The sequence below is a fragment of the Equus caballus genome, chromosome 17 (genome assembly GCF_041296265.1).
Source record: "Equus caballus isolate H_3958 breed thoroughbred chromosome 17, TB-T2T, whole genome shotgun sequence".
NCBI lineage: Eukaryota > Metazoa > Chordata > Mammalia > Perissodactyla > Equidae > Equus > Equus caballus.
Genome location: NC_091700.1, coordinates 99,420,833 through 99,448,592, shown reverse-complemented (window position 1 = coordinate 99,448,592; position 27,760 = coordinate 99,420,833). Strand labels below are relative to the sequence as shown.

The window sequence follows — 27,760 nt, the reverse complement described above, 5'->3', positions numbered from 1 at the left end:
GGATCGTGAATGGGAATGTGGTGTTTTTAAGAAAAAATAGTTTCCATCTTAAGAACTTTTTCTTCTTAACTCTGTCCCATTGTCCCTAATTCTAGCAGAGTTTAATCACCTTTGATGCGTTCGCCCAGAAAGATAATTTACAGGCATTCATCTCTGTCATTAGTCTTTGAATAATTAGTCATTGCACAATCAAGGTAAATCCTATCTAGCTCTTTAAATCTCTACTCATAAACCATAAATCAAACAGTCCCACCAACCCCCTTAATCATTCCTTTCACTTTTCTCGACAGCTCCTCCCATTCCCCTCCATTCCCCCACACCTTTCTGACTCTGAGGCTTTTCTTGGGGATTCACACAGACCTGGAGCCAAAGGCAAGGTTCGCTGGGCTTCCAAGGGGACCCAGGTGGAGAGGGAAACGTCACTCGTAAGGATGCTCTTGCTTGGGCTCTTGAGAACCCCAAGCAGCCTCTCAGTGGTAACATGAGGATTCTGTCTGCATCCGTCTACTTTAGAGCCTTGGCCTTTGGGGTTGCCAGAGTTAGCAAATAAAAATATAGGATACCCAACCACTATTTGGGATATACTTACACTAAAAACGCATTCATTGTTTATCTGAAATTCAAACTCAACTGGGAGTCCTGTAATTTACCTGACAGCCCTACGGACCCTACTTTCTGCTGTGCTTTCCGTGAACTTTGGAGTGTTCCCCTGAGGCAGCCAGAGGGAGCCTCCCTCACCCCAGCCCCACCAATGTCCTCTATGCATCGAGAGACCCACTGACCCAGCCTCTGCGTGATGAGTGCTGCTCTCCCAAGAGGTCGATGCCATTCGCAGACAAGTGCCCACCATGCTGGCCGCTTCTTACAGTTTTCTCATTTCCAGGGATTTCACAATCACATTCACGATCAGCATCATCAATTTTCCACATTGTACCCTACATCTAAGACGCTCCTTTTGATGATGTTACTGTCTCCATGGGAAAGCAAGAAGAAAATTCAATTCAGTTTGATGAGCTGCTTCCATATGTTGAGCACTGAGCTTACAATATGGACAAAGTGGCCATCCCTGTGCCCATGGATTTTACCTCCTACTGCACGTGGTCAGCACCCATCCTCTCATCTTGTGAGCAGCGTCTGCTCTGTCCGGAATGCTGCTTGGCAGCCTCATGAGTTGCCCAACCTCAAAATCAGGCAGACACTCTCTCTCTGATCACACAATGTTAAGCTGGTTTCTCTGTTGCTGTTTCTTTCAAAATTTGGAGCTGCTCTGCTTTGCTCAATTTGTATTTCATAATGTCCTTACTCACAACGGATATTCAACTATGCATTTTCCTTTGCATTAAGACGAAACTGAGTGGTCCACTTTGTAATCCTTTTCTCTCAAGCTCTAGCATGGCTTGGCACAGCACCCACTGGATGGCCACCCCAAAGGAGCTTGTGGTCTGGCTAAAAGATGACAGAGAGAGGGCCTGTTCAGACAACTATCTGGGGATGGGCTTTCACAGGGACGGTGCCGCATGAAGTCTCCATTAAGGCGGGACCTGTCTGGTCTTCCGCTCTGCACATCCTGAAACTCTGTTTTATCCATTTTCCCTAAGGCGACCCAATCTTGCAGAGATGACAGGAAGCCCAGTGCCATTTCAGCCTTTGTCACGAGAATATTCCTGTCCACTCTCTCCAGGGCACATCCTGTCCAGAACTAAGCTGCGTTTAAAGATCACATCATTAGTCCAACTGTGCTTGGAAATGATGGGATCTGCATGGTGGGAGCTGGCAGGCCTGCAGCGCTGTTTCGTCTTCCCCGTCTCCCTGTTGCTTTTCTTCTTCGGCTCAGTTACCTTAAGTCCCTTTTGGAACCATCGCACACAGTCTTTTGTTCTCCAGTCCAGATTCTCTGTAGACTTCTGTCTTTTTGCTGTGGGGATGACATACAATCCTTTAGAGAAGCTTCCTTTCCATTAGAATGGAATATGGCCCCACTTTCCTTGACTGGATTAGAGGGCTGCTCTTATCCTAAAATGTCATTAGGGTACTTTGCTCCCTTCACTGAATTGGGAACCATCTTGACTCCCTTAAAGCTTTGGGAAGACCTCCACCTCTTTGGCTACATTTGAAAACTGAGAGACTGAATATACCAATGGACAATGGCCAGAGCATACATAAAGATGGAACTCTGACTCCCAGCCTGCAGCAATGTGCCCCAGGAGACAACTGCCTGTCTGGAGGAGCCAGCCCAGGAAGCAGCCTGCTCTCCGTAAGTCAGACACATAGGAAGTTGACCACTATCTCTGGCAACAATCCAGGAAATCACACAATAACCTTGTAACACTTGCCCAAAGTAGGCCAGGGCTTCCCTAACTTTTGTCCATGCTTCCAACTCAGGACCAATCAAAGAAAGCCAAATATGCTCCCCTAACCACTTACCTAGGATGCCCACCTCTAGTTAGCTGCCCCCAGCATCCCAGGGCCAACAGTCCCATCAGGGCCCACCTGAGATGTCCCTTTTCCAAGGCAAGCTGTCCCTCCTCTGCCCACCTTGAGTGTCTGCCCAGCACGAGTGACGGCGGCCCACTCCCTCCTGTAGTGAGCTCAGAATAAGCAGACTGCTCGCTTTCGTTTGTGTGACCTCCGTTTATTTCTGCACAACCGCCAACTGGCATGGGTTCCTTCTGCAGCCTGGGCCTCAGGAGGCAGTAGGGCAGGCTGCTGGAGGCAGCTGGACCCACAGCTCGGCCTCACACCCCATGTCACTCCAGGGAAGCAGCTCCAGAGATAACTGTTTTAAGACTCACACTTGCCCTGTTTCAATCACATTCTTGGATAGAAAGTGACCTACGCACACTTAAAGTGCACAAAAGAAAGGCTACCAGGGCCCAGGCTACAACAATTACCCTTTAACATCGTAACTTTGCTAATTTCGCTAGCTATACAGACCTTTCCCCAACTTCTTTCTAGCCAGTGAAACTTTTTAGGGATTTGGAGGTTCAAGGAAACAACAGTACCCCAGCCTCGTGGTTTAGACCAATACGACTTCTCAGTCTGCATGACCAGCAGACTCTGGACCCCCACACTGCAGGCTCATAACCGGCATGAACACGATTTGACATTTCAGATTCCCTGGGAAATGGCAGTTAAACATGCAAATTCCAATCTCAACATCTTGATCTCTTTTATACCAGTAGAGCTCCTTAGTGTTCAGCCCTCATGTCAACTTCAATGACTGGAGTACTCTATATGCATAGCAATGAAGCTCCACCATGGAATCATTCTGCTTCAGTCATAAGAATCTCAATTTCAGAGCCGAACAAAACTCTAGAGCTCGTCTCATCCAACCCACTCACTTCAGACAAGGAGGCTGAAGCCCTGCAGAAACAGAGCCACTTGGTGGCAGATCTGTGATCAGAACTCCACCCATGGCACTTTCCACACCACAGTGGCTGCCCACGAGCTCATTCAAAGTATTTATTTGACATTTCCCATCATGTCCGCTTTCCTCCAGTTCTCATTGCAATATTATTGGCAATCAAGAGTCTTCAGCCCTTAGAGGAACTCTGCGGCTGGAGCAACGCTGATCTCAAACACTGTGCGCTGGTCTTCTCTCCACGGCCTTGACACTCAAGTGAGGGCCACGGACCAGCAGCATCAGCATCGCCTGGAATCTTGTTAAAAATTCAGAACCTTGGGAATCATCCCAGATCCACTGACCCAGAGTCTGCATTCCAACAAGATACCCAAGAATTTCATATGTATATTAAAGTTGGAGAAGTGCTGATCTAGACGATTCTTTTTCTATCAGATTATAGGAATTTTCCTTGGTTTTCCAAACATCTTAGCATCCAGAAAGTCCGAGTAGTCTCTGTAGCAGAAGAGGATTGAGAGGTAAAGATACAACATGTGTCTCCACTCAAAGAACAGACTCAGCCAAGCATAAACTGCCCCATGCAGGGTGCATCCCACCTGCTCGGCTCAGTCAGAACACAGGCATCTTTTTATCTCTCTTTGTAACGCCTGAAGACATTATCATTGTGAAAAATTAAAAAGATACAGAAACGCTGCAAGCAGGATTGAAATTCCCTTAATCCTTGCCCCTGTCTCAAGGGCATTCCTGTCTGCAGACCCAACAAGGGTTAATAATTTGGCCTGGTGTTGACTCTGCAGGTCATTAGGGAGCAAGAGTCTGTGAGAAGTGGGCATGGTGGAGGTATGCCCACAGTGGTGGCTAATTTCGTGTGTCACCTTGACTGGACATGGGCTGCTCAGGTTGACATCGTTTCTGGGTTTGTCTGTGAGTGTATTTCCGGGTGGGATCAGCATCTGAATGGCTGACTCAGGAAAGCTGGCTTCTCTTCTCAGTGTGGGTGGGCACCCTGCAGTCTGTGAGGGCTTGAGGAGGACAGAAGGTGGAGGAGGGACAACTCACCCCTCTCCTGCCGACTTGAGCTGAGGCCAGTTCTCTCGTGCCCTCGGGCTGGAACCGCCTCATCAGTTCTCCTGGTTCTCAGGCCTTCACACTCAGACTGAACTACACCAGCTTTCCTGGGCCTCCAGCCTCGGATCATGTGACTTCTCAGCCTCCATAAGCATAAAGGACAATTCCTCGCAATAAACTGTCTTTATCCATCTATCCATCATCTATTTACTGCTATATCCATCTATACGAGATTCTGTATCTATCTTTGAATACATAGATATTTATAAATCATAGATATATCTAATCTGTATCTATATGTCCTATTGGTTCCATTTCTTTGGAGCGCCCTGACTAATTACTCATGTAGGGCCTGGTAGTTTCTTGACCCTTACAAGCAATAGGTGGGGACTTGAAAACTGGGACGTGGTCTCTAATGGCGTGAGCTTTAGGTCCATTGCTCTGCCCACATCTGGCTGTAGGAAAGTATATAACTCACCCACATTGAACAAACTTTTATTCTTCATTGAGGTCTGCTGGCATTTTCCAGTGCATCACTTTTCACCTTGTGGGCAATGAGCTGCTGCCTCTCTCTCCAGTCCCACGCATCTCCAGGCACATAGACGTGTGTAAACAGTTGAGTATTTTACATAAATTGTATTAGAGCACGCCTACTTTTCTCAGGCTTTTTTTTTTTTAACTTAAAAATATACCTTAAGGGGCTGTCCCTGTGGCCAAGTGGTTAAAGTTCTGTGTGCTCTGTTTTGGCAGCCTGGGGTTTGCAGGTTCGGACCCCAGGCATGGACCTAGCACTGCTCGTCAAGCCACACTGTAGTGGCATCCCACATAAAGTAGAGGACAATCGGCACAGATGTTAGCTCAGCAACAATCTTCCTCAAGCTAAAGGAGGAAGATTGGCAACAGATGTTAGCTCAGGGCCAGTCTCCCTCACACACACACACACACACACACACATATACATAAACACCTTAGCTGCATTTTTCAGTTGGCTTTCTCGCAGTGCAAATGTGTACCTATAAGATGTGGAAAGCATTCTTTCAGTGCAGGATCTTGTAACGAACAAAATGATGAAATGGAAACAAGTGGTCTTCCCAGTGCTGTGACAGACGTGCAATTTCCTCTGCTTCTGTGCAAACCAGCCAAATGCTCATTGAGTCTCTGACCCCTCCGAGCACAGGGGCGTGTGGCTCAGTAGCCATGGGAAGGGGCATCCGCGTCGGACAAGCTGACTTTGGGTCTTTCTTCAGCTCCTTATCAGCTTTTTGACCTTATGCAAGCGTGTGAGTCTCTATAAGCTTTAGTTTCCTCATGTACTCGACCAGCACCGACATTGTAGGTGCCGTAGGAATTACAGGAGATAATGTATAGCCAGGGTTTACCCCCGTAGTAGGAGCCAGTTTGTGTGCTCACAGACGCTACTTGTTGTCCTCACTGGGAAACTGGTGAGACTCTTATCCAAACGACATGTCTGTCTTCGTCCTGCTTGAGGTCCTATTTCATCTCCAGCTTCCCATCACCCATTTCTTGCACTCAGGTCACACTGCCATGGAAAGAGCAGTGAGCTGTCACATGGCTTTCCAATGATCGCCAAGACTTCTCAGCCCCTCGTGGGTGGCCTCTGGAAGTTTGAGCTGAGTTTATTTCTAGGTGCACTTCTATAGGTTTCCTAACTCCTTCTGTACTTCGGCATCAACCATGTTGTCAGAAGGACCTCATGAAGCCCCCCTTTCAGCAATGTCGGGGGGACTGCCAGTCTCTTGGGTATCCTAGCTTAGCTCCACATTGATAACTCTGGGATGCTTTTAGGAGACTCTAGTTATTCTGAGAACTATGCTTAACTTTCAACCAACAGCCCATAATGACATCAGCAAAGTCTACAAAGTGAGGCTATTTCGATGGGCGCCAGGAGCATGGGTGGCAGCCTGGAAACCGACCATGCCACTAGGGAAGACGAGTGGGCAGAACCACCTTCTTATCTGTTCAAGCCTGTGTGTAACTGATTATTAAGGGGGAAGGCCCCAAACAGCTCCTCAGCTTTGTTCTTCAGTTCCATCTACCTTGGAGCACCCATGACAAAGGGGAATCCTGTAGTGTCCCTCAAGCTCCCCCATAGCAAGTTGGTCTGGAATAGTCTATGTGTTTCCCCTTCTCCTCCTCACTGGGCCCTGAACTCCGTCTTGTCTCCAAACACTCTGAGACAACCAGCCCCTTAGAAGCTTCTGTCTCCACAGCTTCTAGATCCCTTGACTTTACTGGCTAAGATTCAGCAAATGCCTCAAGATGAAAAATAGCCCACACTTCTTACACTTCCCCTTCCTCTGGGCTCTGGGTTCCTCCAACCACAACTACCTGGGAACCCTGAACTCCAGTCATAGCCTCTCTAATCCCGTGAGACTCCCAGAAGCTCTCCCTGCCTCCTCAGCCTCTCAGGTCTGCTAAGATTTTCTATTTCTTGGCCTATGATGTTTGTAAATCAGGAAAGGCCTGGAAGCTGACGCAGTGGGGAACACGGAGCTCATCTCAACAAGACTCCCATCTCCACGGGCTTAGACCCCACCTCGAGGCTGCCCCAGTGGCTCTTTGATGCCTTCAAGCTATTTTACGGCAATTTTATTATGTTTTTCTAGATGCTCTCGATGGGAAGGTTGGTCTGCCACAGGCTAACTTGTTGTAATAAGAAGCAGAAGTCCTGAAAACCTTTTACTGGTTATAGCACAGCTGGTGCCTGATTGAACAACGAGTTTGTTTTCTTGAGAAAAGAAAAGACGCAATGTCATGGAATGTGAGCGGGTACAATTTGGGCTAAATTACACTAAAAATCTCATAGTTTGGGGGACAGATACTGAACTTCCACTTGGAACTGTTCTCTGCTACAGAGAAGGAGCATGGGAAACACCCCGGTCAGAAGCCCAAGGACAGGCGTGGCCCCATCGAAGAGAAAGTATTGTTGGTGAGCACTTTTCTGTTTCTATTCTTTTGATGCACAAAGACTCTAGGAGGATCTTCCTAGAAAAGACATTAATCCTTCTGGATGCGGGAGACGGAAACATTAGGAGAGAACCCAGACTTGGCTACTTTCTGTATGAAGAACAGAGGCTGGACAACCCCAAAACTACACTAAAAAAAAAAGACCACTGGCACACAGTTTTCCTCACCTCCCAGAACCTCCCCCTTGCCACAACTATTGGACCACCAAACACATAATATAACTTTTTATCAAACAGCACACCAGCTTAAGAGCAGACAGCAAGATTTACGAGCCTGCAGGTGGGCAGTGCAGACATCTGAGGACAGCACTCAGGGCAGATCCCAGGCTGAGAAAACCTCTCCTGATGAAAGGCAAAGACCCAGAAAACAAGACAGAACAAAATCTTCATGTGACATTTAGGGACATTTTTTCTGTACAAAAGGGATAAACCTAATATTTGAGGGAGAAGACTAGCATACTTTTGAACAAGATTAAGTACAGGAAAAGGAAAACATTTTATACACCCACTTTGCACTCGCTCTGAGACATGAGGACAACATGGAGTCTATGAACTTGAGCTAAAAGATGAGATGATAAGATAGCCGGTTAGATAAAATAGTGCCTGGAACATTTATGGAAGAAATGCAATAAAAGAAATAACGTCTTAGTAAAATTTCCAACAGTGCTGGAATAGAAAAAGCAGAGATGAAGTTGCAGAAAATTGGATCAGTGATGTGGGGGATGAAAGTAAAGAAAATGAATAAAGAAGTGAAAACTGAAAAAAGGAGATAGGTTCAGAAGACACAAAACAGAGGCTAAACATACAAATAACTGGGATGTTTGAAGCAGAAAATAGAATAAATGAAAGAGACACAAGAGTCAAAGCTATAATTTAAGAAAACATTTTTGAGCTGAAGACCTGAATCTGTAGTTTTACGTGATATACCCTACTCTAAATAAAATAAATAAAAAGAAACTTACAGCTAGAGACAGCCCAGTAAAATGCTTGATTTACAAGCATAATCAATTTTTATATGCAGCCAAGTAGATAACAGTAAAATATTTCAAATGCAGACACATCAGGCTGGTTGCAATGTGAGGGTCCCATGAAGATACAGTAAAGCAAAAGGGACCACAGGATTCTGATATTTAAAAAGTTGGGAATCAAGAATTTGTTGTCCAGCTGAGTTATTGTTCATGGGGGAAGGCAACAGAAACATATTCCTACTTAAGTAAGAATTCAGGAAGTATACTGCCATATATTATTCCTGAAAAATCACTCAAATATATAGATTAGCTAACTCAAAGAAGAATGAGTAATGACTCAAGATAGGAGCGTGCTAATGTACAAGGAACGGTGGTAGATACTGCATCCATCCATACGTAGGACTAAACACCAGCAACGAGGTAACTGTAGTTCTTCTGAAACTAATTTGTTGATTAAATGCAATACGAATCTATTTCAACTGCATTTGTTTAGGAAAACAAAATGTTTCTTGACTAAAAGACATTTTTAGGAAAGTAGGGATAGAAATAGATTGCTTCTAATAAAGACTGACCACATCAAACCAATAATCAGTCGTGTAGTTAATGGCAAGAAGGGGGAGGATCCCTGGTAAAGTCAAAGAGAAGATAAGAATGTCTACTCTCCCCAGTATTACTTATGGGGGAATACAATGTTATCCTCATTTTTTTTTTTTTTCAGAAAATACGATTATCTACTTAGAAACCCAGAAGAATCAAAGGAAACATATTAGACAAACACATCGATTGTAAAGTGGGTAAAAATATGAATCTTTCATTCACAGAAAAAAATGCAAATAGCTTCTTATTGTGGTAAAAAAAAACACGTAACATATAATTTACTCTCCTCACCATTTTTAAGTATACAGTCCAGTGTGCAAATAGCTTTAATATATGAAAAGAAGCTCAACTTCACTATAAGAGAAAAGCAAGTTAAAACTACACAGAAACCATCTTCTACCTCCTGGGCAGGCAAAGATCAAAGTGTGATAACGATGCGTTGATGAGAGCTGGCGTGAGTGTGAAGTCCTATAGTTTAAAGAGGGCAATATGGCAATAAATAGACACATTACAGACGCGTTTTCCTTCTGACCCAGCAAATACACTTCCAGGAATTTACTCAGAGATACCCATGAGTGTGAAAAATGATATTATTTTTCAAGAGCTGTTTGAAACAGCAAAGGATTGGGAATAAACAAAATGTCCATCAGAGGGAACTGGCTAAAGATACAATTGCAAGCAGTTGCTGGATGCTGAGCAGCAGATGCAGAAAGCTGGAAATAGCGTCGCCATTACTCTACCAACAAGAAAAAGCCAATAATCCATAAACATGACTTTTCTTGGACCCATCAGAGCCCTGAGGATGCAGGTCAACCAACTAACCTGAAATCTAAGGATAGAGACGTGCCTGCCAGGAGAGACAAGACGTGAGCTTCGACATCCCTGGGTCAAAGCACGGAAAGAAGACGGGGCTACCCATGGGTAAGATGGCCGAGAAGAACTCAGCTAAAAGTTTTAAATTGCCCAAGGCTGAGTGTGGGCTAATGCAAGAGTAGAAAACCCACAGGAGTCACAGAGCCAAGGGGAGTTTGCACCCACCTGCGGGCTCTCCTGTATATTCCTTTACTAGGATCCCATGAGGAAGACTGACAAAGCTCCGCTCATGGGGTGGGTTGCAGGAGAGGAATGCCTGCCAATGCAGGTGGAGCAGACAGCCTCACCTGGACCCTTCTCCAAGACAGAACAAGAGCCACAACCGGAGGGGAAAAGGGCAACAAACCCTGCCACTCCCAGGGCACAGATGAGACGGCACTGCAGCTGAGGAAGGGAAAAGCACCACCCTCTACCCCTGGGTGAGGAGCAGGAAGTCATCTGAGTCTGAACTGTTAGAGATTTCCCACTTCCCAGAGAGAAAGGGTTACTGAGAGCTCCCCTCCCAAGAGCCAGGGAGGCCGCGCCTGCCAAGACGGGTCGGCATCAGGGCAACAGAGCCGGTCGGCGACTCTCAGCACCAGGCTGTCAGGTACCACGTGGCAAGCCCAGCGGTCTCCCGGGGGGAGAGGCCAGCACGTGGAGGGAGAGCTGCTGGGGCCACCGTGAAAAGGGAGGCCTGACTGAGAATGAGGTGACACTGAGAAAAATTCTCTGGCAAGGGAGGCCCCACTCTCTCCAGGAAAGCTAATCGCTTCACAGTTACGCACGGTGTGTTCACCAGGGCGGGAATCCTGGGGAACACCTTGAATTCTGCCTAACACAAGCTGGAGTAAATAGAAAGTATAAAATAAGAGGCTAATACGAATTCAAATATACCAGAAATTACAATAAAATGTCATGACATCTAATTATAAGGCTTATTCCTTTGCAGCTTCTCTTTTTCCATAAAGTACTTTTTCTTATACACGTAATCTGAGTGTATAATCCATATCCATATCTCACACTGGTCATTTTACACTGTTAGGAGCAATTTCTGTATCGTCAAATAGTTTCAAAAAATGCCAACAGGTTTATTCATTATAATTTATGAAATAGTTCTGCTACTGCCTTTTTACCAATTTTCGGCTACTGTAAGTGGATTATCATGTAAATTTTCATGTATGTTCTTGAGCTTTTTTCCTTAGGAAAAATTCCTGAGAGTGGAATTAGTGGGTCAGAGTTTACTTTGGATGGCAGAATATACGGCAAAATTCCCTTCTAAAGACATCCATGCCCTCAACAACGTATGAAAGTACCAGTTATACTGCAACCTTGAGTGCCCCAGGAATGACCAATTTTGTCAGGAAATAATCACTTCGTATTTTTAAATAACATTTCATCAACTGAACAGAAATTCACAGAAATGGAAAAATAATACCACTTCTCAAGACATGGGAGGTTCTACTCTCGCCTTAGCTTTGGAAAATTCGCCGGGGTGGGAGCTCCTGAGAGAGCTCCCAGAGAAGCCCCCTCTGCTGCCCCTGTGCTCCCAGCCCGGGTGTGTGTGTCAGGCCTTGGTCTTCAAGTCCTTCAAACCAGACAGCTCCAAGGAGCCATGAGGCACCTGGGGGACAGGCCCTCGCCTGCAGCATTCATCTTTTTCAGGTACAAGCCATCAGTCTGTTAAATCTGCAACCCTTCCCCCATCGTTTCAGGAGATCTGTGGTCCACACTCCCCCGGGCACCGTGGCCACTCGGGGGATCTCAGCCTCCCTGACGCACGGTTCCTCTTACCCATGGCTTTCTTCTTCCCCAGATCCAAGAAACCCAGATTCATTCAAGCTTTCACTCTATATTGGGACACTTTCTAAACCTAGCTGGATTCCGTTTATAACTTTTTTCTCTTTTTTATGACCCAATTTTTCCTAATTCCAATGGTTCTTTTACCTGTCTGTTTTCCAGCCCTCCCCTTTTTATAAGGAAACAAAAATGTGAGGTGGCCATTCTCCTCTGTCGATTAGTGTGCATCAGCCCGAGCAAATTCTTTCTGAATCTAGGTTTCCTTGTCTGAATAATTATGAGATTTGAAGGAACAGAAAACGGCAGTAACATTCCATGAAATCTGGAAACGAAATGCCCCCATCCGCCATGAACACATCATGGAAGCAGGCATCTTCCAGAACCTTCCAGCACTGCAGGCGCCCTGCTGGAACTCCCCCTTCTCAGCAGAGCTAGGAAGCATGCACGTACTTACGGGAGGAGGGCGGATGGCTCAGGCGGGGCTGTGGCTGTCTGGGAACCCTCAGCTGTGGAGTAAAAGTCTTGGGAACAGCTTCCATCTCCTCTCAGATGGGTGCAATTTGTAATCCAAATCCAGATCGACCTTTCTCGATGTGTTGGTCCGGGTTAATTGTTCCTGGGTTGAGAGATTGATAAGGAAGCCAGCAAGATTCAGCTGGTGTAGTCACTGGGCTGTGAGGGACCTTTTTTTTCTGTTTCTTCTGGATTCTAGCATCCTCAAGGATCAAATTGTCTAAGAACCAATGACAGGACCAGCCTTCTTCAGAGAGGGCACCTCAGCATGGGCCCAAACCTCAAACCTGAAGAAACTGGTCTAGATACCGGGAGAAGAAATGGGTCACAAAATACGGTAAAGAGTCCTTCCATAAGGGAACATGGGATCTGTGAAGAGCTGGTGGAAGAAAGGAAAGATTTGGCCTTGCTTAAAGAACACACAGGTCTGGCTGACCCATCTCCATTCCAGAATGGGTTCTTGGTGGGCGGGAGCTTGGCATGGGTCATCCATCTCTTCATCACATCCTCTAAGCTTCTTCTTTTCCTCACATCGTACAGACATCTTAGGAATTTCACACTGAGGAATGTCCAACGTGTTTTGTCCTTCGAAGAACTGTTCATTTTGTGCACACTGCCCTTGATCTGTATTATGCAGTGAGTTCCAACTTGGTGTGTTTTTGATTTCCTCCTGATCACCCTCCATGGACAGCCAGCTCCGGAAATGTCAGAACGCCACACAGGGTCTTGTCTTCCAAAGCCATGCATGTCTGTCTGTCACTGGTAGCTTCCTCTCCCTTGAAGGTACTTTGACCTGAGACGGCCGTACGTGGGGCACTTCTGTCCTCTGTCCCAGGGTGAGCTCTGCTTCTGCCCCAGGGCCGGTGAAGCGAGCACCGCCGCCCGTGCTCCTCCCGCCCGCAGAGCATTCCTCTCCACCCGTATTCCCGCGGGAGGCTGCTCAACCTCTGCTCCTGTGTCCGTGACAGCTCTGCTCTTCAGAAGACTGGAAATCATACCGGGGGAAACACCTTCTTTACAAAAAATAACCTAGTTCTTTATAAACACATCATTTTGTTCTAAAAAAAAATAAGCGTTTGCAGAGATGATTTTAGCTCTGGCGTTTTGTCCTGAAGGCGGTGAGCAACTGAACAGTCAGACACTCAGAGCTACTTCCCTTTTCTCCCACATACTCCCCATCCTGTAAACGATGACACGGTTCTCAGGTGGGTCAGATGGGTCCCGGGTACCTAGGACCGGGTGGCTCTGCAGTGCTCCCAGCTCCCCAGGCAGGGGTGGGGGCCGGGGCCTCGCCTGGTGGCTGTGTCCTCTCTGCTGTTGCCCCCCTCGGCCTGCACGGGGCTTAAACACGGACTGGGTGAGCCCTTACCCACTAATGCCTTTCAAGGCGGTGACTTGATCAGTTTTTTTCTCTCTGCGTCCTTTAAATAAACAAGTAAAGAGAAAAGAAAAAAACCTCAAACTAAAAGGCAGAAGGTGGCCTCACCTTGCAGGTTCGAGTCTCAGGGATGCTGTCTGTGTGGAGCCCGGTCAATGCAAGGCCTTCTGGGGGCACGTGACTCAGTTTGGTGAACTTGGCATGGAAAACAGAAGAAGGCAGGATTCTTTGAGAGTGTAGAACCCATTCCCAAAATTGGTTGGAACCAGTGCACGTTGGGTACGAAGGACTGGAAACATGAGCTTTCATACTGAAATAGATGGGGAGCCTCAGGGAGGAGACAAATGTCTCGGGATGTGGGCACACAGCACCTGCCTCAGGTGTGCATCCATGAGGACCAAAGGGCAAGCCGGAGGAGATGCTTTCGTTTCTTGACAACGTCAACCTGACAGGTGGCTCTGGGCCCCTCATGCCTCCAAACTCTCTGCGACTTCCCGTGAGTGGCTGAGAGGGTGGCTGGGCGGCAGCCAGCTCAAGTCCACTATGCTGGACACTGTGGTCGGGCGGCGCTGTGGTGATGGCAGGGCCTGCAGAGCGAAGATCAAAGATTCGATAAGTGTGAGGAAGTTATTTTTGGTAGACAAATGTATGTTTCTTCCTTAAAAGAAGGTTAAGTCAATAGTTACAGAGAAGAGGACTTCTCGAGTGAGAGAGCATCATTTGTTCAGGACAATGATGCATAAATGTGCAGAGCTCGTGGAAGCCTTCAGAGTTTCAGAGCAGCCACAGCTTCTAGCTAGATCCACGGCAAACAATAAAACATTTCAGGCAGGGCTGCAGAAATCCACAGCCAGAGAGGGAAGGATTTTGCTTAGGCAACTATGCAGGACGTCCCTCAAGCTGTGAAGAGCTCAGGAAATGCAAGAAAATCAAAGATGGCAAAATTATCATTGTTTTTAAGGAGATCTTTGGATGACTATCCACCAACCACACTATCTGCAGCCAGGCAGGGCCCTGGAAGAACGTGCAAAGGTCTACGGGGAGAAATACTGGAGAAGAGGCTCCACTTCCCAGAGCAGCAAGAACGATAGAATACATGGAATAATTTACAAGAAAACTGGAAATGCTCCTGAAGGCACAGAGCAAGCTTGAGCAAAGGAAGAGGGGAGCACATTGTTTTACACAGGATGGTGCATAGATCCCAGAGATGCACGCCCTTTCTGAGTTAATCTAAAATTTAATGTGATTCCAGTAAAAACACTAGAGGCTCCTTTTTTGGGGCGGGGAGCGTGTGGAGAACAAGGTAAGCAGATTTATATAGAAATATAAACACCCAAGACTAACTAAGAATAAGGAAAAAGGAGTGAGTGTGATCGGTTGTAGCAGATAGTCAACCGTATCATAGAGATATAATAACTAAATACCGTAGCGTTAGTGCCTGAGGAGACAGATGCACGATGGTCTGGAAAATCTAGAAAGAGACCCAAAAACGGATAGGAAGTTAGTGTGTGATAAAGGTGGCATTTCAAATAAGTCAGGGAAAGATGGATTATTTAACAGTTTTAGTGTTGAACCAACTGAGTGGCCAGCGGTCCTACCTTTCACTAGATTAAAATTTTTGGTAGATAGAAATTTTAGACATAATAAACGAAATCACAAAACTAATAGAATAAACCACAGGATATTTTTTAAAAAGATAATATCAAAGTAAGAAAGTCTTTGTAAGTGACAGAAACTGGTAAAAGAAAAGATTGATCAACCTGACTCTCAAATGCGTAACATTTGTGAATGAAGCTCCCCACTCGCAGACAAAATGAAAAGACAAAGGACCAATTGGGAACAATATTTGCAACTTATTTCATTAAAAGGTCAATTTCCTTAAGAAATAAAGAGCTCTTACAAGTCAATAATAAAAAAGATTCCCAACTCAATGGAAATGTTCAGGGTCCATAAGTGGTGAAATCACAGAAAAGGAAACATGAATGCACCTTCAATATTTGACGCCTCATCAGAGAAATGCTAATTACAGCCAAAACAATGTATCATTTCACCCTTCAGACTGGAAAGGGACAAGGAGGGTGCAGAGGGACAGGAACTCTTGTACAAAGTGGAGGGAGTGTAAATCCGTACAGCTTCTATAAGGAACAGTTTGACGATATACATTCAAGTTAAAAATGCTTGTGAACTCCTAACAGCAATTTCTCTCTTAGAAATTAGTCTCTCAGGTATCCTTGTGCATGTTGTCCATTTTTTGTTATTTCACAATTTTGGAAAACTAGATCAACAATAGAGAATTGGTTCAACAAACTACAGTTTATTCATCCAAGGGACTTAATCTATGTAGTCATGAAAGACAATGAAGAGTCTCTCTGTGGACCCTGATACGGCGAGGCTTTGAAATAATCTCAGGTCAGACATACTGTACTTTAATATACTACTATTTGTGCATAAAAGTGGAGAAAAGAATAAAAACATATTATTTGCTTGTATAAGGTGCACATTCATGAAACACCTCTGCCGGGAGAGGTGAGCGACTGTGACATGGGACGCACCCAGGGAGAGGAAGTGAGCGGCTAGGGCAGAGACGAGATGTGAAGGTCCTTCAACTAGGTACTTCCACACTCCATACCCACCCTCCAAGACCTCCTCCCCCTTTCCTCTGTTTTACATTTTCTTGTATTTCCAGAGTCTTTATTTCTCACCCCACGAGACTATATTATTCTGAGGAATGGTAGTAAATCGTCCTGATCTTGGAGTCGCCCTGTCTCCACTGTGCCTGGAATGCTGACAGGCAAATAGTTGGTACGCAGTGAAATATTATTGGAGGAAGAATGTAACTCTCCTTCTGTTTTCTTGTCACTGAGGTTTACCGTGAGCTCACGTGCTCCCCGCAGAGAGGCTCCAGGCACTGGGGAGATGAGCACTGGATGTTTCTCCACCTGAATTCACCTTTCACGACCTTAGCGATGGTTTTGCCCGGATGGAGATCAAAAGAAGACCTGGTGAAGATGCTCCATGTGCCCGAGAGTGTGGCCCAGCCACAGCTGAGAATCCCGTTTCCTGTTTTCCGTCCTCCCTGGGTCCTCACTCAGCAGGTAGTCACGGGGTGGACAACAAGAGCGTGGCGGCCGCTCTCTGGGGATTTTGTCATCTTTGTGCCTCTGTCAGGGTCTTTCGTGACCTTTAGCTCGGCATTGCAATAACTCTGTGCTTCGGGGCAGAGTCGGCAGCTGCACTGGAAGATGCTTCTCCAGGAATGACTTCTGTATACAAAGCCGTCGTCTCTGACCTTGGTCCTCACCCTGGCCGAATCGGGGCCCAGATCCCGCACTTTGGTGTGTGCACCGGTCAGCAGTGCTGTTGGTCATATCCCTCTTGGGTTAGGTGTGGCCACAGGACTGGCCTGGCCTGATGTGACGACATGGTGGCCCCAGGTCTGGCCCGTGGAGCTGCTGGGATCACCCCATTCTCCTCACATGAGCCGTGGTCACTGGCGACACGTCAGGGAAGGCTCTGCTAACCGGGCCCCTGAGAGAAGACGAGGGGCAGAGCCCCCCGACCCCGGAGGGACATGCGGCAGGAACAAATACAACCTTTTCTTGGCAGAAGCCACTGAGGCGTGGGGTGTTCCCGCAGAATCGTGGGTCCTGTCCCACGCTGACACAGACCAGCACCTTGAAATGAGAGGGCATTCAGAGTGACCTGAACCCCGTGGCCTCGCAGGTGGTCTGGTGGCATTGCTGAAGAAGCCCCTGTTGGAGGCTGGAGGGGTGGAGACCCACTCGAGCCAGGGGTGAAAATTGGCGGTAACTGGGGAGCAGAAGGTGTATGAAGCAGCTTGCTGCTCGGGGAGAACAGATCTGGAGGAAGATCGTGACTCCGGAGAACCGGCTGCCTCCCGGCAGGCCTGAGAACCTCAGGGAAGGGCCGTGGAAGTCAGGAGAGGACAGAGCACCCCATACTACGCATCTCGTCCCAACTCCACGTTCAGTGACATCGTACTGACAGCAGGAAACCTTCGGGGTGGGGGCATTCACAGCATAGGAACTGCCCCACAGGCCAGCAGTGATGCCAGCCCGGCTCGACCTGGAATTTGTCCCAGCACAGCTCCGGTCTAAGCCAACCAGGAGGAGGTGAGGCCAGCGAAGGTGACAATGGGAGAAACCAGGGGCAAGGGGGCTGGAGGTGTGCACACACCCCCTGCTGCCTTTTCCGGGGCTCTCTGCCCTCCCAGGAGTGGCGCAGCCTCCCCCCATTTCACAGTCCTTCCCACCGAGTTTGAACGGGGCCCTCCCTGCTGACCTTGGGAATGTGCTTTTCCTGGTGACCTCCACATCTTCCCTCCTAGGCCCATTTTAAAGGTGACGGAGGCGCACGTGGGTTTGTCCGGAGGCTGCTGCCATGTGACTCTCCAGCCCCGGGCACCACCACTTTGTGGGGCAGGCTGTACTCACGGGCTTGGAAGGCCCGGCTCAGAGTGCGCGTAGGATCCCTCTCTGGGCAAACAGCCTCTCTGGGCAGCACACTGATTGCTCCTGGTGGGGAATTTTCCTGGGACCAATTTTATAACTGGCCAGACTCCTCCCTGTGCCTCCTTATTAGCTTGTGTTATATTAACTTAGTATCTTGTTAGGACGGCCACCACACGGTGCCATTTTGGTCGTTGACTTACCTGGATGGTGTCCCTGCAGACACTTTTCTAACTGCCACACTCCCCTTTTTTCTCCTGCCATTGTCGCATTCCCCCTTAGAGAGTTGCCAGAAACAAGTCACCTTGGTTAGGGGATTGTGCTGGGGAGGAGGCTGAAACTTACCTCTCAAATACTCACTTCTCTTCTTTTCAAAATGAACAGAACCATGACTTTTGGCTGTGCACAGTGTTACAATATTTCCTCGTCTCCCTGGCCACTGTGTGGGGCCTTGTGACCAAGTTTTTTTCCCAATGAAATGTAAGCAGGAGTTATGTGTTGCATGAAACCTCTGTGCAGTCTCTTTGAAAGGGAAAGAGTATGCTTCTTTCTCTCTCCTCTCCATCCCACTGCTTGGAATGTGGATTTGATGGTTGGAGCACCAACAGCCATTTTGGACCATGAGAGCAAGGGTCACTCCCCAAGGATGGTAAAGCAGAAAAGAGTTTGATTCTTATAGGCCATGTGCCCACCATACCAGTCTGTGTGTAGGTGCATGCCGGCTCTGCATTTCTGTTCTTTCCTCTCTTTCTTTTTTATTATTTTATTTTTAGGTCTCTTTACTTGGCGCTAAACCCAGTCATAACAGATAAGCTCCTCCCCCAATGAAAGTATTATTAGTTCCCTCCCCGAGGTGAATAGTTTACCCCAGGCTGTTTATCAAATTAATCCCAATTTCCATTTCTTACCAGAATGAATCAAAAGGTTCCCCAGCCCGTGTTGCCTTCTCACCAAATATATGTAGCTGCTTTTGACTCTTTGATTTGTACTTTTCCCCTCACTGTGGTTCCCATGTTTTTTCCTCCAGGAGAAAACAGACAGAAGGAGCTACCAGGTACCTGGCCCTGCCCGACCCCTCGGAGCTCCTTCCTGCCCCTCTGCACAGACGGCACCCGGGGCCTTTCCCTGCCCCCGCCTGTTCCCAGATGCGAGCCCTGAGAGGGCGACTATTTCAGCCCACAGCAAGAGGTCTGCGTCACCACAGCCCAGTGGGGCACGCTGCGGGTGACGGTGAAAAGACCCAGAGTTGAATAGAGAGATCCGGCCTACTAAATTTAGACACGGGCTCTCTATATTTAGTTCAGATCTCAAATAGGAAAATTTTCAGCCCGAAAATTTGTAGATTAAATAAGAAACAGAGCAGTTTACTTTGTCCATGTGCTACATGCAGGCCCGGCAACATTATTGTATGTATTGTCTTCAAGAAGAGTCTGCTTAGGCGTCATAGGGTCCTGGACACGGTAGTTCATAATCCCACTCTTCTTGGTGGACTTAATGTCTACAGTGGATGGCAATAACAAGCTGTCAGCAGCAGTAACAGCAATCAGTGTTTGCTGAAGTGAGCATGTGCTAGCCAGACGGGCTTTGGGTGCACGACCTCACTCAACCTCACGACACTCTGCCGCAGAACTATATAAACCACTCTCACTTTACAGATGACAACACCTGAGCACAGAGAGGTTAAACAACTTTCCCAAGGTCACACAGCAGCAGTGATGGGGCCAGGGTTGAAATCAGAGCCTCATCTCTTAAACACTTTGCTCGGCTCTTGGCCTGTGCAGAGAACTCTCTCTGATCCCCAGGGAATTATTGTAGAGGATCCTCAGTATGCACAGATTCTGTATTTATAAGTTTGTCTGCTTGTTAAAATGTATTTGTAACCCCAAAGTCATTCATCGCAGAGCATTTGTAGCCTGACTGACAGGCGCGAGGGGTGACACCTTGAGTGGCCTGATGTGCATGTTCCCGGCTGAGGTCTAACAGGGCGACTCTCTGCCTTCCTCTTCTGGCTCTCATACTGTGAGCAAACGTCCTTTCTGAGGTCTAGTTAGTGCCACATTTTCACACGTTTGTGCTTTTTGTTGGCGCTCTCTCTGTCTTAAATGACTCCCAAGCGTGGTGCTAAGGTGCTGTCTCAGGTTCCTCAGGGTGAGAAGGCTGGGCTGTGCCTCATGGAGAAACTACATTTTGGATGAGCTTCCTTCAGTCACGAGTTATGGTGCTGTTGGCCGTGGGTTCCACATTAATGAGTCAACAATATATACTAAACAGAAACACACGTAAAGTAAGGTTATGTACTGATCGGCTGATGACAACGTTGTGACCAGATGCTTGCAGGAACCTAAGCCTGTATTTCCCCTGGGAGCAGGGGTCAATATTTGCTAACTCAGCATTCAGGGAGACTTTACAGCACATAAATGCTGCACATAATGGGAACCGCAGGGTCTTTGCTGCATGTCTGCAGGGAAGCTGTAACCTTATTTCTTCTAATTCAAGTTCTGTTTGGTTTCTCATTGCCTCTGCCCACAGAATGCAAGAGTTGATGGGCAAGCTCAGCGGCTCCTTCCATAGTGAGTTGTGAAATGACCAACCTCTGCCCTCACCTTCCACCCTGGTCTGACCACCGCCAGCTGGTCTGTGAGCTATGACTCGGAGCCCACACTCCCTCCCATGTGCCCCTCCGAGGGGCAAGGAATAAAGGGGCCTCAAGCCAGAGATCAGGTGAAGACCCCAGAGCCGCAGTTCCTGGTGGACTTGTGGTTTTCCTTTAGGAAAACCCTTTTCTGGGGTAGGAGGTGGTGTCTGCGTTAGACTTTGAACCAGGATATAAATTTCCAAGCCAATGAACAGTAAACCATCCTGTCTACAGTAAGACGAGGGAGGGAAGGATTCAGGTAAAACACATGCTGGATTAGTCAAAGGTTACTCTGGAGCCACACATGAATCATCCAGTTCTGGAGATGCAGCATATAGGGGGAGGCAGGGAACACCGAGCTGACAGTAGACGGATGCAGCTGAGTCTTCCATCGGTAGATTCAGGGCTTCACCAAACCCCAGCTACCAAAGCATCTCCTACGAGAGGTCCTGATAGGCAGGACCGAGTTTGCTCCATAAAGGGTCGAGCTTTTGTACTCTCTACCCTTGCTCTATCATCATCCCCATGGCACGTGGAAAAAAGGCATATAAGACACTGAACTACCACTGGGGTGGTTAGAGCTGAAATGGAGACTTTTTCAGGCAAATCTCGATCAACATTGTTGTTTTTTGACAAGGGAAGCCTGAGGGACGTAAGCGACGTTGTTCGCAACCGCAGCGCTGGAGAGCGGCAGAACCCGGCGCAGACGGAAGCCGGCGTCAGGACCACGGCCAGCGCCCCGGGGCGGCATCCCGTCCTCACCCGGGAGTGAAACGCCCCCAGCCTTCCCTGGGATCTTCTGTGACGCAGCAGGATGTTCTGAGTTATTGTGTGCTATTAAAATCTTTTTTACAAGTGTGGATACCTTGTTTTCTGAACATGCTAATTTAATTAGCCCCCCAAATGCATTTTTCTTTTAGCAAATTTTTCTCAAATAATGCTCAGTAATTTCAGCTGGGTTTTCATGGACAGAAACAAGGAATGTCGATTGTCCATTTTTTCCTTCTAGAATAGAGCTTGCCAGCTCTTGAGATCAATTGGGCTCATATTTATTCCATATTTTTACAAAGTCCCTCAGCCCCTGAGGGATGTGCATGGTCCCTAGGCATACCCACCGAGCCTCCTCCTTGACTGGCCTCCATGTCATCCACACATGGAGACGTGGACCAAACTTTATAGTGCCTAACTGTACCCTCCAGGGCGCTGGGTGGGGCTGGGCCCACCCCTTTCCTCCCAGCCATACCACATCGCTGCCGTGGCACAGCTCTGCATGCGTGGCCTTTAGGCAGCCCCAGGAAAGACGCGGACCCAGAACACTTTTCTAGACTGACCAACAAACTGATGGGTGATGCCCCTGGGGGGAGGCCCACTTCTACATGTTCAGCACTGCCCCCCCCCAAGGGCAGATGAATGAAGTCCTCAGGGTACCACCTCATTATGTTTGCTTCCTAGTGCATCCTAGGATTCCCCTACAAATATAAGTGACATGTGATAAAGACGTTACGTCATATATAAATATACTCATAATGTTAATTGTGTGTGTGTACACACACACACACACACACACACACATATATATATATATATATATATATATGTGTGTGTGTGCTGTATTCTACATGTTTAATTCCATGAGAAGAGACTGTGGGGTGAGGTCATAACAGCGGTACCTGGCACACAGTAGCAATGGCTCACCTGCAGCCCTGATGGCCTCGTGGTTGAGCTCGCCAGGCTCTGCTTCAGTGGCTCAGGTTTGGTTCCAGGCGAGGAACCACACCACTCATCTGTCAACAGCCATGCTGTGGAGGCGGCCCACACAGAAGAGCTGGAAGGACTTACAACTAAAATATACAACTAGGTACTGGGGCTGTGGGGAGGAAACAAAAAGCCATCCATGCCATTGCCAAAAAAAAAGAGAAATGGCAGGGCAGCCAGGAAACACTAGTCCCCACTCCTTCCCCACCCAGGTGCTCTCGCTCTCCTCTGCCACGCCAAAGCTGCTCCTGGAAGCCCTCTGGGAGTCTGCTTTCTTCGTAAGCTCAGTCTGGCCCTGCTCTCAGTCCTCAAGCATTCTTGCTTCCACCTACTGCACCAGGGGTGCCCCTAAACCACCTCCAGCCCCAAGTGCCCCTATAGGGGCAGGGCCACCAGGCTGGGAACCTCCAGCCTCAGTGGTCTGTACGGCCACCCCTTAGAGTTCCTGCATTTTAGCCAAGATTGTTCCACGCCCACACCCGCCATGCTGGATGCCCAACATCCTCTGAAGAGGCCGAGGGAGAGGTGACCAGCTACCAAACAGACATCTCCAAACGCCACGTGCAGTTTATAGCTAGAGCCACTAACCCTGGACTGGCTGGTGTTTTTGTTGCCACGTTGCAGACGGGGAGTCTGAAGCTTGGGGATAACTGCGCCAATCCTGTAGTGGGTTCTTGACAGCCTCATGCTTTCCTTCAAGCAACACTTCTATTCGGGGAGGGGGGTGTTGTCCACCTCATTTATCACATCCCTGGCTAGAGGCAGATAGCTTTCCTCTGAACATTAGCCCCCAAACCCCTCGAGATTCCTTCCCCACCGAGAAGCCGTGCCGTTCATAAGGCTCACCCACGAGAAGAGCGAGCCCATTTAAAGAACCAGATGATTCCCACGGCACAAGGTGCTTACAACCCAACCAGGAGGAGACACGGAGGACCCTTTCATCCTGTGAGTAAGTTAGTCTCTGGCGCCCTGCATGGCGTGCATCCCAAATGTCAATAGAAGGCCCAGCTCCTTGCTGATTCCCAGAAACGCCCCCGCCCCACAGCCTCCAGGGCCAGGTTCAACACCTCCGTGTCTGGGCTCCATCTGTTCTCTGCTAATGGAAATTGGAGTGTGGGAAGTGAAGATGTTTCTGAAAACATGTTTTCAGGTGGGGTTGCCATTGATTAACCTCGCTTTGTGTCTCAGCCCCCCTCCCCTGGACACAAGTTGTGTGACTCATACCTGGCTGCTTTGTGTGCGCTGTTTGTGAAGGCTCAAGTGCCGTGGGGGATGGGAGCCTGTGCTGTGCATGCTGTCGCGGAGAATACGGGAGGCCGGGCATCCGCCGGGCTATTTATAAAGATAATTGTTGCCTATGAGGGTTCTAGGCACCCACTTGTGCACACCCCAGGAGGAGCAGGGCTCTTTATCATGTCTGGACTTAATAAAGGAGAAATAATGTGGCTATACGGCTCACGACAATGTGTCTCCTCTGGTAATCCTCTGTTTCAATTTTCTGCTTCGTATTGTGTACACAGAAAACGGCCTCACGAATTCACCGCTGCTCCAGTTTCCCCCTCGTGAGGACAGGAGGCACCTTCAGGCTTTAACAGGGTGCGAAATGGGGCCGTGTTGTACCATCTTCACGGCCCCTAGGGTTCACACGTTTGTGAAAAACTGTGATTTTATCAATATAGCAAATATGTTTCAAATGGTTTTCTTGCCAGTGTTTAAACTGCAATGTGCCACGCACAGCAAGCAAAGGCTTTCTCTCAAGGATCCCCAAGGGCTGCTCGGTCTTCGGAGGTGAAGCAGACATGGAAGCATTGTTGCTCAAAACTGCAAGAGGAAACTGAGGCACAGGCGGCCGCAGCCATGATGCGCATCTGCTTGGAGGGGAGTCTTCTCTCCAGACTGGCAGCATCAGGGTCCTGATCAAGCTCTTGGACCACGTGAGTTGATTTTGGGACACTTGCAGTCTGCATGGTCCTTTCCGTTGCAGGTCTGAATGAAGAGGACAGCTTTAAGTCCAAAAACTGCCTTGTTTTTTTTTGCTGAGGAAGATTGGCCCTGAGCTAACATCTGTGACAATCTTCCTCTATTTCATATGTGAGCTGCTGTCACAGTGTGGCCGTTGATGTGGTGTAGGTCTGCACCTGGGAACCAAACCCAGGCTGCCGAAGCAGAGCGCACAAAACTTAACCACTAGGCCATCGGACTGGTCCCCTAAATTGCCTTTTTTTCAGGCAACTACATTTTAAACAGCCAACGTGTGGAGAAGCTGTCTAATGCTTTAGGATCCCCCATATCTTCCAAACCCACTGGATTCGGCCAGGTTTCCTGTTTCAGAAGCTTTTCTTGGTTAAGGTGGGGATCTCTTTCCACATCCCCCGGGGGTCCTGCTCCATCTTGTGCTTCACAGGGAGAGGACACACTCCTCCTGTCCCCATGGTAACCCTTCCCCACGCGCGTCACCGAACCCATTAACTCATCACCTCCCTGGTGTGGCACTGGCACCGAGCACCTCGGCCCTTTCGCCTCAGGGACACTGGGGTCTGTACAGAGAGGCCCCCAGAGTGGGCATTTGGTGCAGCAAAAGCAAACCCACCAACAGCTCTCGGGACAGCTTTCCCTCTGGATGGACACTCAGCTCCAGGTCCTGTGAGCCATTTCAATTCTAGCCGATTCAAAGAAACCATGAGCTGGCTCCAGTTAGCAATGGGCTGGGGTCAGTGAAGAGCAGGATGGGGTGCAGGGCGCAGTCAGTGAGGAGCGGGGCGCCCAGCACCGGGACGGGGGTTGAGGCCGGCCGCGTTCCACATCCTGATCTTGACCACACAGCCGAGACAGGGTTCCGGAGGCAGCTGGAAGGGGACTAAGGAGACCCAGTGGTGCCAGGAGCAGAGAGCACAGTCAGTCCTTACATCCGTCTGTAAAGGAATTTAGTGGGCTTTGGCCTTAAAAGGTTTTCAAGTATGGGAACATTTCTCCAGGAAGAAGACCTCTTTAGAAAGTACAGGCGATCTGATCCATAAGCCTCAAACATGAGTTTTCAGACCAGGAAACCAAGTATTCTTTTTTTTAATGATGATTATGCTTCCAAAGTGGTTAAAAATGTTTGACATTTGGCCAACATTTAGCCAAGTTTTTAATCTGACTGTGAAACTTTCATTTTCAAGGAGAGATGCACGAACTAACCAAAGCCAGGATAAGGAGCTCCAAGAATATCTGGGAAATTACGAACGGACTTGAGTCAGCCTCACAGTGGCCTGACCCTGTAGGACGGCGTCCACTTCTATTACACAGGCCAATACTTTCACCCCGGGTAGAGGGCCATTGCATTAAAAAAGTGATATTTTGGGGGGAGAATTTATCTTTTTTTCTCTGAGGCCTCTTGAAATTAAGGCAAAAGAATGGGATGGAGCTGGTTTTCAGGGTAATCTTGATTCATCTCCTCTGAGGAGAGTTTCTCTTTGCCGAGACTGAGCTGAACAGGTGCGAACCCAAAGCAAATTTCTTCATATCCCTTAAAGAGTTTTAAAAGTATCTTCCAGAAAAGTCTGTTTTCCTTCCAAGGGCTGCTGGACTGATTTCAAGCATCATTCAAAAAGCCCTCGCAGACACCCTGGGGCAAAGGCGGCCGTGTCTTTGGGAGGCCGGCTCGGAGGGGACGGGCACAGACACATTGCGAGCTCTCTCTGTGCATCTGGAACTCCAGGACTTTCTCCCTCCAGCCTCTTCTTGGAACATGCTCCTCTCCCTCCACCCCAACCTGAACCCTCCCACCTCACCCCTGCAGCTCTCCCTCTAACCCAGCTGACCATGTTACCGTCCCAGCTGACCACGTTACCGTCCCAGCTGACCATATTACTGACCCAGCTGACCACGTTACCAACCCAGCTGACCAGGTTACTGTCCAAACTGACCACGTTACTGTCCCAGCTGACCATATTACTGACCCAGCTGACCACGTTACCATCCCAGCTGACCATCTGACTGTCCCAGCTGACCATGTGACTGTCCCGGATGACCATGTTACCCTCCCAGTTGACCACGTTACCATCCCAGCTGACCAGGTTACTGTCCCAGCTGACCACGTTACTGTCCCAGCTGACCATGTGACTGTCCCAGCTGACCATGTTACTGTCCCAGCTGACCACGTTACTGTCCCAGCTGACCATGTGACTGTCCCAGCTGACCATGTGACTGTCCCGGATGACCATGTTACCGTCCCAGCTGACCACGTTACCATCCCCTCTTGCATGAATTTCCAGCATCTCCCTCCTTCTCACCCTCAGCTTCCTTCCCATAGCACCAAGAATATTGCAGCCATCAGAGAAGAACTTGCAGGTTTCCATTGCTGCCTCTGCCACCATCTGTCTGTTCTCACTTACTCCTCTCTGTCCCCTGTGCCTATGTGGGACGGCCCCACTCCTCTCTAAGGACAGCTCCCTTTTCCCACTTCCTCCAGGCCCAGACACCCATACCCCTCTGCTCAGACTCCGCGCACCTCGCCAACACTGATTGCTGCATCCCCAGCGCCCGCCTGGTTGCTCCATCTGTCAGGCCCTGTCTCCCGCCTCACTCCTTGCATCCACTCCTCTTGGCCCGCCTTCTGCGCTCACCTCTTATTTCTCTGGCTGCCCCTCCGCAGTGCTGTTTGCTAGTGCTCCCCATCTCCCAATTCTGCAGCAGGTGGCAGGGCTGCTGTTCCCCGCCCCCCCCTGCAGCCACTCCCTGTGGCAGATCACCCCTGGGCTCTGCCTTGCCTGCCGTGTACAGGCTCCCACAACATCAACTCGCCAGTTCACCCCTCTCTGCCCAGGGTTAGTCTCAAAGCCGTTAACCGTTTGACTTGGATGTCTACTGGAGGACTACTGGGTACCCCATCTTTACCACGCACAAAACTGAACTGTTGGTTCCCCAGGATGCTCCTGACCTACCGAGAGAGAGAGAGGGAGAAGGAGGAAAGGAGGAAGAAAGGAAGGAACGAGAAAGGGAAAGATCTCTTCCAGCTGCTCAAGTGAAAAATCTTGAGTCGTCCTTGACTCCGTTTTTCTCAGAGACCTGTGACTCTTCCCCGTCTCAACCACAATGCCCCTCGTCCAGACCGTCATCTCTCACCCTGCGCCCCGGACTATTGCCGAGGCCCCTCCCGGGCCCCTGCTCCTGCGTTTCTCTGCACAGCGTCTGGAGTCATGTTATTAAGTGTGAGTAAGGTCTGGTCCCTCTGCTGAAAATCTCCCGGTGGCTTCTCATCTCACAAAAAGTGGAAGCCAAGTGCTTGCTGTGACCTGAAGTCATCTCCTCCCATCTCCCCTGCCCCTGACTCCCAACCCCTGGCCTCCAGGCTCTTCCCCAAACCACTGAACCTCAGGGCCTTTGCACTTGCACT

General features: G+C 48.6%; 1 long non-coding RNA gene across 2 annotated transcripts in view; it reads right to left on the bottom strand.

Moving 5' to 3' along the window:
* LOC111768652 (uncharacterized) overlaps positions 1–27,760 on the bottom strand; it is a 636,254-nt gene that overhangs the window by 194,648 nt on the left and 413,846 nt on the right. For both annotated transcript variants that reach the window (XR_011428104.1, XR_011428105.1), the window contains one exon: positions 12,088–14,111. This is a non-coding gene — a long non-coding RNA (uncharacterized lncRNA). The remainder of the gene's footprint in view (positions 1–12,087; positions 14,112–27,760) is intronic.